Consider the following 15,383-nt stretch of genomic DNA (forward strand, 5'->3'; position numbering starts at 1 on the left):
ACTAGATTTGTAATAATGAGTCATTCTAAAAATATGGTTGAGATATGGGGGACATGCTTGTCCATATTTTATTTGAATAGATTCACCAATTCCATATAAGAAAAATATTTACATTGTGTTTATTATTAACATCACTTTTTAGTGAGTTGATATTTGAACAAGATTAATAGTTTCAACTCAGCATAGTCCCTACTTCTACCATTGATTGATATGCATTTTGCCTGCATTTCCACACACACTTCCTCCACACGGTCAATTTCACACAACTTCCTCTACACAATGAGTGTTATGCATAAAGCTTTGTGCACAGTGAAATCTCTTCGTATAGTGAAAACTTTCAATTGATTAAAGGTTGCGCGGATGTGGAGGAAAGCTAAGTGCTTTATATTGATTAAAGGTTGTGCAGATGTGGAGGAAAGTTAAGTTCTTTCAATTGATTAAAGGTTGTGCAGATGCAGAGGAAAGCTAAGTTCACACAACTTCCATGTTATTTAATATTGGTAATGTTTCGATACTAAATAATGTATATCTCGGCACACTCAAAGCCATTCACGTATTGAAATGACAATGTCGATGCATAATAAAGCTAATTTGACACATAGCTTCCTGTAAAATGAAGTCACAAATATTTCTACAGATTGAAAGACATTCACATGCTCTATTCACACAATTGTTTTCATAGTGAAAACTTTCTATGCAATGAAAGATCTTTGCATAGTGAAAGCTCTCCATTTATTGAATGCTCAATAACTAAACATTAACTTCTTATCTTCGGGCATGCTTCCTCCAAATATCTTCCTATTCACACACTTTCTCCGCATAATCAATTTCGCATAGCTTCCTCCACACAATGAATGTATGGTGCATAGAGATTTTTGCACAGTGAAAGCTCTTCGTGTAGTGAAATTTCTCAATTGATTAAAGGTTGTATGGATGCGAAGGAAAGCTATATTCCCATAGCTTCCACATTCTCTATTCACTTAGCTCGCTTGGATAATCATTGTTATATAATATTGGTAATATTTTAATACTACATAATGTATATTTGCAGGCTGTGCAGAGGGTCTCTGGACACTCATAGCTATTGTCATAGTGAAATATCTCCGCACAATGAAATGGGAATGTGGATGCAAAAGAAAAACTAAAAGCTCTCTGCATAGTGAAATCTCTCTATTTACTGAAAAATCTTAATTGATTTAATACTTAAGCACTAAATTTATGTGAAATGGAAATACAGATGTTTAGGAAAGCTAAGCTCACACAAATTCTTGTGAAAAATAGGCCTCTTGTTATGAATTCAATATCATTAAAATAAGAGCTCATCATGAATTTAGGTCGGTGTGTCGTTTTCATTTTCTGTCTCGATCTCTTAGTAATGATTCAATGAAAATGGTGCATGAACTTCCTGAAGTGGCAATGTGGATGTGGAGGAAAGTGAATTACACACATGTTTTTTACTTCACATAATAGTGTGCGGCAATATCCTATACCCCTTCATGCATTTTCTATTGGTGTAGTTGTTCCAGATGATTATTATTATATTATATTGGTAATATTTTAGTAGAGTTTATGACTTCCTTAACAAAAAATGATCAAAGGTTGTGTGGAGTGCACAAAAAACTTTGCACAATGAAATCTCATCACACAAAACTCTTTCCAGAATGAAATCAAATACCTGAAGCATATATTTAGCAATATTACATATCAGTTATGCAATAAAGTTCTTTTGTATACAATGAATCCAAAAAGTGTGTATGAGAGCTACGACAATACAATTTAACAATGTAGCATAAATTTACATAGTAAGAGGAACTGTTTAAAGATTGCTATGACCTATATTTATTTGGCTATATTATTGTGCACATGTGTGGAACAAATAATGCTGATACATTGTCCAAAGTGCTCAAATAGACCATAGATGAAATAATTAAGCTCTTTGTATAGTGAAAGTTCTTAATTGATTAAAGGTTGTGCAGATGTGGAGGAAAGCTAAGTCCATATACCTTTCGCATTCTAAATCCACTTAGATTTCTCAAATAATCATTGTTATATAATATTTGTAACATTTTAGGACTATATAATTTTAATCTATAGATTGTGCATAGTGCAGAGGATCTCCACACATGCAAGGTTATTGTCATAGTCAAATATCTCTTCACATTGAAATGGAAATATAGATTTGGAATAAATCTAATTCAACACAAAACTGTTCTCACAATGAAGTCATAAATCTTTCTGCATAGTGAAAGCTCTCTGTATAATGAAAAACATTAATTCATTAAAGGTTGCACGAATGTGGAGAAAATCTAGGTGTACACAACTTCCACATTCCCCACAATTTTTTGAATTTTTCATCCACTTAGTTGTTTTGGATAGTTAGTACTTCATATAACATTCACATTTTTTATCCACGGAGTTGTTTGCACAGTGAAAAATGTCCACATAATGAAATCTCTTTACATAGTGAAAGCTCTATGTTTACTAAAAGCTCTTAATCAATTAAATAGTTCAAAATTAATTTGCTACGAAATGGAAATGCAGATGTGGAGGAAAGCTAAATCTGCATAGCTTTTGCAAATTCTGTCGTGATCTCCCAGTAATGATTTAATGAACATGGTGCATGAAATTATTGTAAAATGGTAATGCGGATCTGGAGGAAATCTAATTCCACACATAGTTGTCATATACAATAAAGTTATTTTGAATGCAATGAATCTAGAAAGCACGTCAATACAATTTAATAGTTTAGGAGAAATTTACTTAGCTAGAGTAAGTGTTCGAAGATATATATATATATATATATATATATATATATATATATATATATATATATATATATCTGTATATATCTATATATCTATATATATATATATATATATATATATATATATATATATATATATATATATATATGTTTGGCTATATTATTGCACACAAGTGAAAAATAAGTAACATTGGTACATTGTACGAAGTGCTCAAATGGTTCAAATATGCTAGAAGTAACATGATTGCAATTCACTTACCGAGTGAAGGTTTTTTCTCTCCGCATTTCACATAAGACTGATTTAACATTGTAAAATAAATTATATTATGTCTAAAGGGACAAAACAAGTAACATTGATACATTGTGCAAAGTTCTTAAAGATCAATTGGATCTTTAGTATAGTTTGCTGATTCGTTTCATATATGTAAAGGAACTAGATATAATAGATTTGGAGGGGGTATTGTATTGTAGAAGTTTCTATTTCAGTTAACAAGTGGGGCCATAATTTTCCACTTACTATTCATTGTCCTAATTGAAATTATTTCTTAATCGAAATAATTGTAGACACTAAGACACTTACAATTAGAAATATTCTAAGAAATAATTCATGTATATATTCCATTATCATTTTTGGATGGAAGGTAGCAACATTTGATTGTGCATAATGTAGGAGTGCGAAACAAACACAATGAAAGCTTTATTCTTACTTTCGTATTTTGCATAATGAAATTTATGTTCATTTTCATTTCAATTAATGACATAACATCATATATAAAACAAAGACTCAAATCATATGTTCAAAAAGCTATAAAATACATTATCATAAAAATGATATAGACTAAGATTGAGGAACGATAATTGTATCGAGATTTAAATGACAATTAGCATAGTTATAAATCAGATATATTGTACGAAAAAAGGGTGTGAAAAAAACATAATTAATTAACTAATATGTGTAAGCTTAATTAAATTGAGCTTGAAAATATATAGAAGACATTATCATAAATTTGATATCGACAGATATTGAGTAATGATAGATATATACGAGACCATATTGAAAACATAAGCACAAGAAACAAAGTTGTTATACAAAATCAAAACACTAATACTCAGAATTATTTTGTTGTACACATAAAGGGTGTGCGAAAATAATAATTAATTAACCAATATAAACTTTGATTTTATGGAATTCCGTAGTGCGAAAGAAGTAGAATAAAAGCCTTGTCCGAACTTCCATGTTCCGCACAATGAAATCTATTTAACTAACAACAGAGAATTATATATAATTCAAAGCCTTAGAGCATATGTTCATAAAATTTTAGAAAACATTATCATAAAATTGATACAGAGTTAGATTCATTAATAACTGTATCCAGATTCAAATGGAAATTTCTAGAGACATAGTTCAAATGCATACGAAATCTTGTTCAAAACATAGTCATAAAATAATAATATTGCTTAATACAACCAAATTTATCACCAAGGAATGCAAATCTTGAAACAAAATCATAAAAGGAAAGTGTTTTTGTTACATTAGGAACTCGCATTGGGCTCTTGTAGACCATAAGACGAAAATGGTATTTGCAATGAAAAATAAGGATTTGTACATAGTAGTTAGCTAAGGTCATCATAACATAATCAAGAAAGCTAAAATACCTAATGTTAGTTAACAAAAAATTGAATGGTCAAGAATTTGATAACACTTACAACATGCAATAACATTCATCATAACTGTGGTTTTGTTAGCTGTGTTTCTGTTTCATGACTTCTTAAAGCAATATTTTCATCGTAGATTTAATGAAATCTCTGTCAAGAGCAACTGGAATTTCCATTTTGATGTTCTTATTAAATAACTCTTTCTCAATTTTTTTAGCTTCTCCTTGCAACTGTTCGACTAAGACAAAGTTCTTGTTATTGGCTTTAACATAAGTAATTAGCCATTTGGTAACTTCATTTGCAGTAAAATCATCTATGTCATCAAATTGCGCTACCGTTGTCTGTTTTTTCTCTTGCGATTCAGCCTTTAGCATTTCCTTGAAATCAATCCAGACATACGTATGATGCATGCACCGTTTAGGCATGTTACAATTTCCACTACTTCCAGATACGCATTGCTTATTTCGTTTCTTATCTTATCACAATTAGAAATGATTTGTTCTAGTGTATTGATTCTCTCCATCCATCTAGCTTCCAATTGCTTTAATGGATTAGTATTTGAAAGACATTTATTTATTTTCACTATATTAGTCATTAATGCAAGCCTTTGAAGAAGAGTAAGTAATTCATTTCCATATATTTTTTTGTCTTCATAAATATTACTATTAACTGAAATCACAAATGTGTTAATTTCTTGTTGCAGATATGTAAAATGAAAAGTTGCTTTCCATGCATGATCAATAGTATCTAATCTTTCACATATGGTATTGATGATATATGTTTTGACTGCATTCAATATACTAACAACTTTATTAGATTCCTACAGTGTTGCAGTGGCATAAATTGATGATGATGGCATTCGTATTGCCAATGGAGTCATTAACAGAGGCCCTCGATTTAAAATGTCTTCCAGTTCTTTAAGTCTTTTCTTTAGTCTCATATTTTCTCTAGTTAATGCATGAACAAAATGTGTAACCACATTATTGATAGATTGATGTAATACCATAAGGTTGTCCATTCCAACGTTAGAAAGATCAATATTCATTTGTTCTGCAGCAATAATATTTTTGTTTTCAAGTTTTATCTTCTCAATTCTCAATTTTTTGGTTCCCCTGTCATAGTTTGCATCTTGCAATGTGACAATGTGTTCATCCAAAATAATAGCCTCTTTTGCAATATTCTCCATTATTTTCTCATTATCTACTAAATAAGAAGTAACCTAGTCAGGTGGTACATTGTTGTAACTTTACATGTCTATAGATTCTTGAATGTTTTCTCTATTTGCATAACTTTTGGAATTTTCTATTTGAATTGTTCTTCATTTGTCCACAAAGAATTTTTGAAGAGATTATTCGTTATCTCACCGAGCTCATAAATCACCATGGATGAACTTTCTAGTAGCAAAATGTTTTCTCTTTCCTAGACTACAGGATGAGGTTGCACCAATACTGGGTGTGGAAGTTGAAGATTGTTGTGTAGGATTCATGTCCCTTTGCATGATATGTTGTGTAAATATATTTTGAATTAGAAAAATATTTAAACAAACTATTTTCTTACACATTATGACATGTGAGAAATCACATTGGTTCTTTGTTCGAATGCAATTTAGGTTATCAGGGTAATTCCTCAAAGATATGGGATCATAATTAAACTATTATTGATAGACACATTGACTAAGTGTAAAACAATTTAATTGAAAATCATAATAGATTAGTCGATTATACAATCAATTTTGTATTATTGAGAGAGAAAATAGAAAATGGATTTTATAATATTTTCTATAGTTCCTGTCTTATAAGGTTCGAAAACGGGGAACAAAAATCCATAGACGACTTTGTAAATGAAGAAACACAATGAAAAGATGGATGGGAAAGAACCTGAGGAGTATAGAAAATGAATTGATGGATAATCTTGAGGCCGCCAAGTTCTAAGCCCAGGGGAGTATTTTCTTCGCACAATTTCAAGAACTCATTCGCTAGAGCATTCCCCAATTCCCTGGTACAAATGTCATTATTTATATTCTTTACCATTGACAGATAAAATAATTGCTCATGAGGTAACGAGAAGTGAAAGTTCTTATTTGTATATGCAAACTAGTACATTGTATTAGTGAAAATAGTTGGTTTGGTTTATTTGTTACCTATTTTTGTTTAAAATTTCACTTAAATTTACAATTCTTCAGTCTATTCCCAATTACCAATTGTTACTATTTATCATGTGGAAACTACTACATATGATAGTCTCAATAAATAGTAATTGAAAATATCAAAGAAATGTTTAACGAATGTAATGGAAATAAACATTGATATTCCAAACCCATCCTGTCCACTTACTCCACAATTTTCTCTTATTTTAATATCACATAAATATGCCTCATTAGAACCAAAAATTTGCAATATAAAATAAGTATAAATTATTGTTGATTATGACAATTAACTTTTAAACTATCAACAATAACTGTAAACACTGTCAAATAAAAATTATGCAGAGACGTGGTTAGCTACCTCTAGTACGAACCAATTTGGTGGTTGAGCTAGGATCCATCACTAAAGCGATGCTGATTCATTTTTTTTCAATAGTACAGTACGAAAAATAGGTTAAACAAAATTTTATTTAATAATGATCTGACACACGATTTTGAAAATCACAATACAAATATAATTCTCATAACATGTTCTAGATAGGTGCATACACATTTTCCCATGATTTATAAAAAATGTTTTTGACAAATAATGTTATTAATCATGAATTAATAATTTATGCCATTATTTCAGTGTTGTCTATCGAGCCGGAAAGTAGGTCCAAATGCTTAAAATTCATCGTAATTCAACAATATTTTTCTTCAAAAATACTAATAGTAAATCTTGAAGCTTGACAGTTGTAATCTAGATTTACAAAAGTTTCTATAGGAATTTATCAAAATCATGTTGGGATTTCTATGATTTTGTGGCTGAGTCCTTAGACTACGACCAATAGTTCTATGTTCAATGTGTTTTTCTTCTCCACATATTAAAGATATTGTTCTTATCCATTACTGGGTTCAAGTCCGATCTATACGTACTCAATTACTAAATGTAAATAATTTTTTTGTATAAGTGATAATATTTCTTTTCACTTGACTATAGGTTTCACGATACACTAAATTCTCTCAATAAATAGCAACTGAAAATACCAAAGTGTACATTTACGAAAAGTGAGGGAAATAAATCTCGAAAGTCAAGAATTATTTCGTTCTTCTATTCCGCTAACCGTTATTGTTTTATTATCATTGATATACATGTAATAAGTAACACGAATTTATCAACTAAAATAATATCAACTCATTGTCATCACGACTATTGTTGTATAGGCTGTCAATGCATTGACATAGAAATATTATGCATAGATGCAACTAGCTAGCTCCAACATAAAATGATTTCATGATTTTGTGACTAATTAATTGTCCAATAAACCTTAAATCATATCACCAAACGTTGATTAAGTTTACTTGACACTTTGTTTGTGTCAAAAAATCATGTAAATTGTTACACTCCATGCATTCACATAGAGAAACAGAAAAACAAACCAGGAAATCGGTAACAAGAAACATTTCACTACATTTGTTTATGTTCAATATTTCGTACTTTTTATCGAAAAAGTCTACAACGATGGAAGTGTATATGAAGGTGAAAAACCCTTTGTTTCTAATACTTAAACTTGACTCTTGATACAAACTAAATGCGTAAATGTGAAAGTTCGTACAATCAGAAAAGTTGTGCACTCCGCACTCTCGACTCTTCGCTCACCTTTTGTGCTTCTATTGCATTATGCTCCTTTTCTATTTCCAACTCATGCGAAACAAATTTTGTTCTGCACCCCTATTCGCTTGCACACACCTTGTTCTCTACACAGAAAAGGCTTCGTACAAGAAATAATAATAATATTTATTACAAGTTTGATATGTAATAATGGTTAGTGTTTTCTCAATATCATTTTTTGCGCTTTCACATAATCAAATACTAATATGTCTTTTTGGATGACTACATGTGCAAAGATGCATAAAATAGGTAATGATGAGTGCAAAGCTGTGGAAAGGGCTTTCAAAATATTTAGATTGACATTATTGCTACTATAGCTAGTTCTATTGTTCAATAAAACTTCTTTTTTCCAAATTGGCACTGCACACAATGGAAAATATCGATACTAGAAAATATATCAATTTATTATCGTAAATATACATTCTTCGTCCTTCGAATAGTAAAAGCCCTATAGAAGCAAAGATAATAATATTAATTAGAGAATTGTTCAATGCTTCCACTCAATGTCTATTCTCATGTTTTGTGGGGATCATTATTTGTGCTTGAAATTTCTTTAACAATAATGAAGCACACAAAGAATATCCTCCGAATCTTTTAGAAAACTATCATTTCACAGTAACCCACAAAATTGGTGAATGATTTTAGAATTAGACACAATGATCGGTGTTTATTCCTGAAAGGTCTCCAACAATAACAAAAACAATTGTTGTAGTGTTTTCTTCTCAAAGATGTACAAAAATAACCCACTTAAGATTGTGGATGACAAACAGTCTCAACAATATAAATGGCTGCTAAACATTGTAGATCTACAGCAACTGCTAGAAACAAAACCTACTAAAGTCCTGATATATGCCACAATCATGGTTAAATAGTAAAATGAAACAGTAATATCTTCAATCATCCAATGGAAATCAGATATACAAAGAATAGATTTTATTATAACACCTGTGAAGGGAACAAATAAATGTTACCAGTTCCCTTCTATGGGATGGGTTCTTGGCTATCCTCAAACATCTTCAGCTTTTTTATAGTCTCTCTCCTCTATAATGTGTAAACCCAACAAATGAAATGTTTGAGCTCAATGGGAACTCAAATGGAAGAAAAATGGTGGTGGACAATGAAAATAATCAGAGTTACAACAGTGAGTGCAGCAATGAAAATAATCAAAAGTGAATAATGAATGGAAAACCCTTCTATTTATAACAAAATATTGAGTTATCCTCGAATAATGAGCAATAATAAAATATTATTAACCCCATTCTTGGAATAACCACTTGGAATATTTTATTATATTTGGTTAGGAGGGAAAAAGTATTTAAACTTTTATTTAGAAATAATAAATAAATAAATGATTTATTTATCATCTTAAGGAATTGATTAAGGAATAATAAACAAATAATGATTTATTTAATTATTCCTAAGGGATTTAGTCAAACTTGACAAAGAATAATAATTAATTAGTGATTAATTAATTATTCTTAGAGAAAAATAAGATAATTAATGATTTATCTGTTGATTTTTCATGATTGGGTCAAATATGACAAGGAATAATAATTGAACAATGGTTTAATTAATTATTCCTAGAAAAAAAATCAAATAAATAGTGATTTATTTAATTATTCTCCATGGGTTTAATTATAAATTATGTAACAAAGGTGGTTTATTAAGTGATTTCTCACAGTGAAAGCAATTTTACTCTGATAAAATTGGCTTTACATGGTGTACTTCGATCCATCTAGTAAATTAGGCTAGAGGAACAATTTTTTGCTGATGACAGATTGCCCCCCAACGTACAACTGTTAGGAGCAAAATGTATGACCAAAGTACATTGTAAAGACACAATCACTACACAACAAAGTGGAGTCAGAGAGAGAGAGAGAGGGACCAATAAAGCTGAAGCAAAAGAGGATACGGACAAAGGGGGCAAGACCAATGCAAGTCTCCTTTTATGTTATGGCACTAGACCTCAATGAGGTGGGGGAGGCATACCTATACTCTCCAAGATAACATAGTACAAAAATAATGGTGTGCCTAGAAACATAAAGCTGAGCAATGAAGTACATGTTGAATGGTACATGACATGCTCGCATAACAAAGCCATAAAATAATACAATGTATCCTATATACATAATGCACCTGGAAAAACATGAGCCAGGACTAAATACAATAATATATGAGTACATGAGATATAATGACCTTTCCCTCAAAAAATGGGTGGGAGGGAGGGTAGAATAACCGGAGAATCCCTGCTGAATAGGGAAGGTGTTTGCAAAACTGAATGGATCATCTGAAGGACACATGCATGCTATGGACACTGCGATTGGTAGGAACCAAACCCATCAAATCTGCAGAACTTCATATGAGGTTGTAGCATAATAGGAATGCATCCAGGCATGTGGGGGGCTACCTAAAGGGCACCACCTCATGAGGTCTAAAACATCTCACACATACCTGGGAATCACTGGTACAATCTGCTACATCATTGCATCATTAAGTGTATGAATCACAAACATGAAACAACCAAGTCAAAGGGAAATAATGAGTCCCTTTGCTTGATTCGAGGTGCCGAACAAGAATGGAAGCTAGAACCAAGATACACCACCCTCTAGGTTGTTCTTCTAGAATAAATGAGTTGATGTCGATAGAATAGGGCCCGCGATAGGTGAGGTAATGAGGATCCTCAACTAAGGCACGAGGGAAAATAGTAATGTGACTGATGGACTGACACCAGGGATAATGGAAAATGTGGGACTGAGCAAAAAAAATACGACTTTCATTGTTAGAGCATAAAGTGCATGGTTGACCTAGCAACAATTGACTCAACTCCAGAGGGAATGGGGACAGTATAACTAGAGGATAAAATGGGCAACACAGGATGAATGGTATGCAAATATGGATGGAATACTATGACATGATATAATGGGATGTGAAACAGACTCCATGGATGTAAGGGTGACTCATCATGGATGCTCTGAACAAGGGTGACTCGATGACGCTACCACACAGAATAGGCTCGGGGGGACCATTAAAACATCAGTAAATTACGTTACTCATGAAGGAAATCAATAAGTGGTATGACAATTATTAAGAGGAGGTGGACCTCGAAATACAAGCGTCACTTTATGAAGAAATTCGATTTTGAGAGGCGATGAAGTGACCCTTCTTGGAAAAACGTCTTCCTGGTGAAGTGTCAAATCATCAAAAACTCAAGAATACCCATTATAATAATCGATGAGAGCTTTCCAACGATGCTAATAGTTCGTCAAACTGAGCTACGGTGTGGTCACAATGGTTGACAACAAAATTGTGGATTTTTCTATGAAAGGACATTTTCCCTCCAATTTGAATTCATTTGCTAAGTGAGTTGTGGTGAATTTGGACAGGAGGAAAAGGCCATGAATTTTTTGGAAATTGTAGTGAACAAACTAACGACCAGAATCAGAATCTGCGACTTTCAAGTAGGTGGCCTTACTGATCTCTTCATTTTCAGTGGTTTATTTCCTAATTTTTGGCACTTGGCAGCTCCTTGGGAGACCCATGCTCCTCTTCATGACCGCATCGCACATTTTGGGCCCAGAAGTGTGGTTTGGATGGTAGGAAATAGGTGAAAACTTGCGATCTTATACTTTCTGGGCAAAAAACTGTGATTTTGGGTTGAAAAGAGGGGCGGTCTGCTGGCCTGGTGGGGGCTGTAGGTTGATCAGTGTGGACCAGTGTTTTCTTATCTAAACTGACAAGACATGTGGTGTTTTGCAAGTATGGAAGAGCTGAAAATCAACTGGCATGAGTGAGACTTGGATACCCTTCGATCCGAGATTCACAGGGATTAGTGGGTTCGAGGGGCATTGGTTCGCTATGGGGTTCTCATGTTGGTAGAGAACCCATTCATGAGGGCAGGTGGGCCCTTGTTATCAAGAATTGTGAGCTATTGGGATCTAGACTATGAGGTCTTTGTCGTGCAGGGGCACAAGATTGAGCTCACATTATAGGACATTTACTTCTTGATCAGACTCCCTCCCTTAGGAGTGGAGGGGGATATTAATCCGGTGTTTCCTCGTGGGAGGAACATTACTGAGTTTGTGGAGCACCATTGTCCACGGGATGTTTGTGTCAAGGACACGACTATCCCAATTGGTGATCTAGACTGGCTAGAGACATGAGCTGTTGTCATAGCTGTGCTATGGGTCTTGCATAGCCAGGTGTTCCACCACATCACTAGTGGGCAGATGATGCTGGTTGAGAGTGTTTTGGCTGGGACCTACTATGGGTGGGCCTAGATGATGCTATCATCAGTGAAATGATAGTTAAGTCTATGTAGGAGGTAGGTGAACCATGACTGTGCTTTTGGTACAATATTGTGTGAATTCTTCTTTGAGAAGATACCCACCATCCATCCTCATGTACAGATCCGAGATGGGGGCCCACAGGAGCCTAAGATGCATTGCTGGGGGAAGTTACTATGGAGAGGAGGAGGAGGGGGAGTCAGACGGGTGTTTCGACCTGAGTTTTTCGCACATTGGGATAAGATGCCCCTCTACATTGACGGTTACCCTTATAGCGAAATGAAATATCAGGGAGATCCTCACTTGCCATTTCTACCTGAGCGAGCATGGGGACGGGACAATTAGTGTTAAGTTTCTATTTTTATGGTGCATTTCATATTTCTATCACATGTATATGGTACTGAATGTAAAATATGTTGTATGCAGACATAGCACCGGTGAAACCGGCAGGATATGCAGGATGAGCCGCAACACCTGGGGCTATATATCGGGAACATCATTGTCACATCACGGTCCAGAGGAGAGTGCACTACTCGTTGATCTACATCGTAGATGTGAGGTACTCTTGACCAGAGTTTCAGAGCGCGAATGGCATGAGTTAGATGATCGATACATAGATGAGTGTACTGCCTTCCCTCAGAGTGGCGAGGTATCATGCGGTGCATGGTGATGGCCAGTCAGGCAGTATGTGATCTATGTGTAGGTGAAGTAAAGCCTTTGGTGAGGGATCCATCACACAATGACTAGATATAGGGACATGTGGGTCCCTTTGATTTTGATTTTGTAACATGTTATGGGCATGCTGATTATATTTTGAGCTATGAGATCCAAACAATTATATAATACATACTATGATTATGCATTTTTATATGACGATGATGGTTCGCCGTGTGTTTTGTTTATGGTTCTCTTCTGTGGTATACATGTGATAAATGCCAATCTAGAATGTTATTTGCAATGGTATCTACATAGTTATTTTTGGCTCTAGGAACATGACTGAAAGTAATGGTTTCAAATTCACATACCAACAACTTAACTCGTAGATATTTTCTGAATAGGACTTGGTTATGCACATGATACACACCACTCAATTGCATGAAAAGTAGCAAGGAATCTAAATGAACATGAAGATGAAGGATGCTATGAGAGAGGGAATCAACTAAAAAACCTATCACTGCATCATATTTGGCCTGGTTATTGGTGGCAGATCCAATGCACACACCATTTGAAAGGACTAACATATGCAAGGGGGTAAAAAAGGCCTAGGATGCTGAGGCTAGATTCCTGGAGAAGTGACTCGTACCATTGGCATGACCGATATACGGTGTGGATGATGGATCCATATGAAAGGTGAAAAATACAACGGATGAGATGATGCAATCTATCTATCTTCATGGTAGAAATAAAGACACACAAATCAAAGGGTTATGCTATGAGAAAAAGTTCTTGAGGTAGAGTGCATTGGGAGAATTAGGAAGGAAATGGCCTTCAAAATCCTCCATATAAATATGACACCTTGCCTAGGTGCAAGGGTAATCAGGGGTAGAGATAGCTTCCATGGTGTCCTCATTAGAATGGAAGATGGGCAGATAGGAGGAAGAATGACTACATGATGCGGCGGTGGTACCTCATGCATCAACCTGAGAAAGAAGGTTCACATATGCATCATCTAGAGTGGTAGACGATGAGCTAGTAGATGGAGGACCTACAGATGATGAGACATGGGATTCTATCGATAGAAACATGCGCAGAAACCTCAGAAAGGTTTTCCTGTGAGGAACTCAAGGATCACGACAGGTAAAGGATATGGCCTGTGATATGCGTCATCTCAACATTAGGGGTAGGGATCACGATGGTTCCACTACAATTGGCCTCGCATTCATGAAGTGCTTCAAGGCAATCATGAAATTCATTGAGACAAGGGAAACAATGGGAATAATGACCATTATGATCGCACAAGGCACGAGGATGATTTGTGCATAACGTTCTGAGTTTCTTGGGTGGACCTGGTAAGTTAACATGGAGTTCAGGGATATTTGACTCACGGAATGTTTCATGAACCAAAGGTTTGAGATGAGGAAGATTAGGACAATTATTGGTGGTGTGCCCTGTTAGCACTCCAAGAAACTCTCCTAGGCTGTAGATCGGAGATGCCTGGTAACATATAATCTTCAGTATTTTTCTCTGAACTATTGGAATTAATGATGGTTTGGATCAAGCCAGATAACCATTTCAACTATGTTTTTACTTAAGACATGCATGAACACCCCCAATAACACAAGGCATTAGATTGCAAATGCTCAATAGTTTGTAGATTTAATGGATAGATGGAGAATACTGACCATACCAGCAGATTGCATACATGAACACATATGCATGGCTAGCTATAGGCAACAAAGAAGCTTGCAAATCTACTATATCAAAGCAGAGCTAAGATGACAGTTATTTGGCCTTAAACACATAAGAAACATGAACAACCTGTTCAAGTGCAAGCTTAGAACAGAAGAGAAAATGGACATTGAATGTATAACAACAAAAGAAGCTTGTATTACTAATGAATGAAGATGAGAAGTTTGAGTAGCAAAGTCTCATGAGTCTCCAGAAGTTGAACCCCTATTACATCTTACTAACAGATATTTATAGCGTGTTTATAATGCTCCTGAGATCTCTAGAAGGCTCAGAGTCTTAATCTTCTTGATTTGTTCCCTAACTATTTGATTCCCTCTATCGGAAAGCATGGCTCGATGGTTTCTTCTTCTAATAGAAGACTAACCATATTCAGATATTTTAGGCTGTGTTGGCAGGGAGCTCTCTTGTGCTAGATATGCTCCATAATTGATTCTGTTGGTTTACTGAGCTATGCTGTCGATGCCCATGATTGCT

This window comes from Pinus tabuliformis, chromosome Q (genome assembly GCF_031772625.1).
Source record: "Pinus tabuliformis cultivar Carrire ecotype Pingquan chromosome Q, CPIR1, whole genome shotgun sequence".
NCBI lineage: Eukaryota > Viridiplantae > Streptophyta > Pinopsida > Pinales > Pinaceae > Pinus > Pinus tabuliformis.